The following is a 4,990-nucleotide window of genomic DNA, read 5'->3' as shown; positions in this document are numbered from 1 at the left end:
TTTATGCATAGAATTTCGCATACTAGCTTACTCAAATATAACAATTTATCATGCTGTCACGTAGTCACATATAACAAATATTCATATATTTATTATCTCAGGTGACAACCAAGATCTGATTATCATAATAATTAAAATATTAAAAATGTAAACTTTCATTAAATTATAACAAATATTGGTTTGTGAAAGTTTACGTTAGATAGATTTGGTTATCCCAAAAAAGATCAAGTCTTCAAATTTCACATCACCAATGCCTCTTCCTATTTTATCAACACAATTATGAATAACATATTTGATGCCATCTGTGAAACCTTTTCCATATTCATCTTGTGCAACAATTGAGAGAAGTGCATGGAGATGTCGTGTATCAGCTATCGATAGTTCTGATGATCTTCGTAATCTGAGATGTCTAAAGAGATAATAGGAATACATTCCTGCAACTGGAAGAAATAACACAGTTCCATGTGGCATCATATCTCCAAGAGCCAAAATTAGATCAAGGTTGGTGGGTGGTAATTGGAAGATTACAAGATTAGATAAATGATTCGATAACCTTCAAATCTATTTTAATTTTGAGAGGAACAGGGGGATTACTTGATGTCTCTGATGGTGTTGAAGGAGTTTAACTAGCAAAGGTTTGAAAACGTTTTTCAAATACTCGAGGAGTATTGAATCCGTATTTCTTCTTTGTGATAACCGGGTTCTGATCATTACCCAAAGTATTTGTTATGTGAATTAAATGTTTATGTGGATACATGCTTATGTAAATTTAATATGTGAGTATGTGTATTTTATGCATAAGGATATATACATAATATGATAAATATATATATATGCATATATATATATTTATCATATTATGTATATATCCTTATGCATAAAATACACATACTCACATATTAAATTTACATAAGCATGTATCCACATAAACATTTAATTCACATAACAAATACTTTGGGTAATGATCAGAACCCGGTTATCACAAAGAAGAAATACGGATTCAATACTCCTCGAGTATTTGAAAAACGTTTTCAAACCTTTGCTAGTTAAACTCCTTCAACACCATCAGAGACATCAAGTAATCCCCCTGTTCCTCTCAAAATTAAAATAGATTTGAAGGTTATCGAATCATTTATCTAATCTTGTAATCTTCCAATTACCACCCACCAACCTTGATCTAATTTTGGCTCTTGGAGATATGATGCCACATGGAACTGTGTTATTTCTTCCAGTTGCAGGAATGTATTCCTATTATCTCTTTAGACATCTCAGATTACGAAGATCATCAGAACTATCGATAGCTGATACACGACATCTCCATGCACTTCTCTCAATTGTTGCACAAGATGAATATGGAAAAGGTTTCACAGATGGCATCAAATATGTTATTCATAATTGTGTTGATAAAATAGGAAGAGGCATTGGTGATGTGAAATTTGAAGACTTGATCTTTTTTGGGATAACCAAATCTATCTAACGTAAACTTTCACAAACCAATATTTGTTATAATTTAATGAAAGTTTACATTTTTAATATTTTAATTATTATGATAATCAGATCTTGGTTGTCACCTGAGATAATAAATATATGAATATTTGTTATATGTGACTACGTGACAGCATGATAAATTGTTATATTTGAGTAAGCTAGTATGCGAAATTCTATGCATAAATAAGTATGCATTAAATATGTGGATATAACTACACGCATAATAAGGTACATGTATAGGTATATTTATGTATGTGTGTATATACAAGAGTTGTATATATATGTGTGCATGGTGTGTGTGTGTGTGCATGCATATAGGGATGGAGAGAAAGGTTGTCGACTTTCCTGAATAGGAAAGTATAAAAGGAGGCTTAACTCCTTTACATTTTTCTGTCCAATTGAAAAAGTTGTGCGATTTATAAGAGAAGTGTTAACCGGATTGTTTCTTGGCAAGTTTTCAAAAGCTGATTTTCAAGTGTCTGATTTGCAAAAGGCATTCAAGGTGAGTGGTTTAACAGCTTTGAAACTCTTTATAATTGCATAAATTGATTGTATAAACTTTTCATTCGATTTGAAGTTTAAACTATTTGAATGTTGTCCGGATTAAACCTAAACCGGATGAGGGTTGAGCGGTTTAGTCCTAAACTGGATGAGGGTTGAGCGGTTTAGTCTTAAACCAGATGAGGGTTGAGCGGTTTACTACTTCATCGATCAAAGCTTGACCAGATCTAGACTAAATCTCTTAAAGGCATGAGCGATGTGGCCTTAAACCGGATGAGAGTTAAGCGATTTAAACATTAAACCGGACATGTTTTAACCGGTTTACAGATTGAGCGATTTATGAATTATGATCGTGTGTTAAAAATTTTGAACGGAGAAGTAGGAATACGACTATGAGATGACCGGTTTATTTTAAATCGGACAAATATGCATAGTGTTATCCGGATTGGTAATCTGGACAAAAGTAATGGAATTTTATTCTAAGTATTAATCGGACAAAGCCTTGTGAAGTCTTGTCCGGATTTGCTATCCGGACAAGATTTGACCGGATCATGATTAGGCATGTTATTTTGATTCTTTTAACAAAGAAGTTGGGAATTTTGATAAAGAATGATTTTGGAAATGATAATATTCCATTGACTGCAGTCTATTCTATATGGAATTGTTTTATGAAATATTTTAATAAGGAAATAAGGGTAGCATATCAAGGAGAGGTGTACCATGGGATAAGGGTGGCATATCAAGGAGAAGTGTACATTTGGATATAAGGGTGGCATTTGTATGTGTGTTATATGATATAACTCTTACTATTATATCTCTTAAGATTACTGTGGTTTGGAATCTTTATTTCTTTGTGATTTAAAGATTTATGACCAGGGTTCTTATTGGAAATTATAGTCTAAATGTTATTGAGGAGGAAATAACAGGTTTGGCCTGAAACTTTAAATAAACCTTGTTTAATTGAAAAGGTTTAAAAGTGGTATCATATGGAACCTGGTTGGTTCAAACCTATAAAGGTTTAGGGGTATGTTATCTGAATAGCTGAATGCTTGGTTTGAAAAGTGAAAAGGTACTGGTATTATGTCCTTATTTGTTCATATATTTGTTATATATATGTGAAACATTATTTTGTACTAGGTTTTGGTGATTTTCACCATGCAATAACATAAATAGGGTAACTCATTAGACCTTTCGGTCTAACCCTCGTTTTGTGATTTTAAATATGTATTGCAGGAAAAGCTGAAGGTAAGGGAAAAGGAAAAATGTGATAATTCCCCTATATGTTTACCTACATGAGGATTGGATGACGTTATGTATAGTTTTGATTAATGATCATTGTCTAGTACAAGAATTGTATTTTGAATTTTTGGATCATGTATTTTGTACTAGTAGATTCTTGTATTAAGGGACCAATGTGGTGTACAAACATGTATTTCTTATGTATGAAGTATGTGTTATATGCAATGTGTGATTTGGGGTGTTACAATTATACCTTGTTAATTTCTGACAATTATGTATCGTTTTCTAATCTAGTCAAAAGAAAAGAAAAGAAAGAGACAAGAAAAAGGATGGAAGAAAAGAAACAAAAGAAAACGCCTTAGAAAAAGAAAAGAACAAACATAAAATGCAAAAAGAATTCAAAAATGGATCACACAATCTATGAGTCCTAATTTTTGGGTTTTAGTACCATTTTTTTCTAAGTTTTTATCTCACAAATGTTTATTTGTATTATTAACAAACAGGCGGAGATTTTTGTCTGAACCATCGAATTTATAAAAAATACTCACAGCATCACATCAAACACTTTAGAAAAGAAAATTATTGTTTACCTTGTTCTATAAGGAAAATATTCGATGAACTTCATCCATTGTATGTATTTCCAATTTGGTAACTTCCGAATCTCTAAGTCTTAGGTCTTAGTATACCTTATTGATCCCTTCCGTTAAGATTGTGAAAACCAACTCTTTTATCTTTAAGATTTCTTCATCCGATCAAAGAAATGTGATGGACTTCCACTTTCATCACTTAAAGCTTATAGATTCATGTTTCACAATTTATACCAAGTGTTTTAATATCCGATGAAGCACCTTCATAATATATCGATAGTTGAAAATCTAATTTATAGCTTCTATTTTGGAATATAGTTAGGATTTTTACTTGTAAAAACCTTGTAACTATCTGTATTGATCCAATAGCCAAATGTCTTCAACAAAACCGAAGACTAGTTGAAGTGAGGTTAAGATCGTCACCAAAGCGAATTGATTTGTCATCTAATGAAAAAAAGATCAATACAAGATAAAAGTCAACTAGCAATATGACAAATACTACTATTCGAAGGCCAGTTTTTGGAGTAGAAACTTGTCTAACAAGTTTGGCTCACCAACTTTTCAACACCCATCTTGGTGTAAGAACCACATGCACAACATTTTATTAGTATCATATTTTTTTACTGTTCCCTCAGCAAAGCACATAAATGTGCATCATGTATATCTTGTTAGATTACATGAAGCGAAGGTCATCTATTTGAAGAAAATCCTGACAAGCGACAATGCCATTGATATGTTCACCAAGTCGTTATGGCCAACTCAAACTTGATTCAACTTCGTTTGTGTTAGTGACGTTGGGCACTTCATTGGAGAGAGAGGAGACAGAGAGAGAGAGAGAGAGAGAGAAGATATTACCACATGTAATAAAAACGACATCTTTGAAGGAATTACTTTGATAAGTGCTTAAAGCTTTGCTCTATCTTGCTTAGTTGATTGTACATTTGAGGTTATGTCGTTTTGCTTATAATTTTGACGGGTGATGGCCATGCCGAAGCTCATCACAGTCGGAATGCAATTTTATTACCACATGCCAATCACTTTCTAGCTTCCACTCACTTTCTAGCTTCCAAAACACAGAAGACTTCTTCTCTCAAAGTGCTTCTTTACCATTTTTGGTATGTATGTAGAAGTTGGTTTTGTTGGTGTTCTTGATTTTTGAAGCTTTGGTTGATCTT

This window comes from Cynara cardunculus (genome assembly GCF_001531365.2).
Source record: "Cynara cardunculus var. scolymus isolate 2C chromosome LG 15, CcrdV1, whole genome shotgun sequence".
Taxonomy (NCBI): Eukaryota; Viridiplantae; Streptophyta; class Magnoliopsida; order Asterales; family Asteraceae; genus Cynara; species Cynara cardunculus.
The sequence above is the reverse complement of the archived record's forward strand: the minus strand, read 5'-3'. Positions refer to the sequence as shown.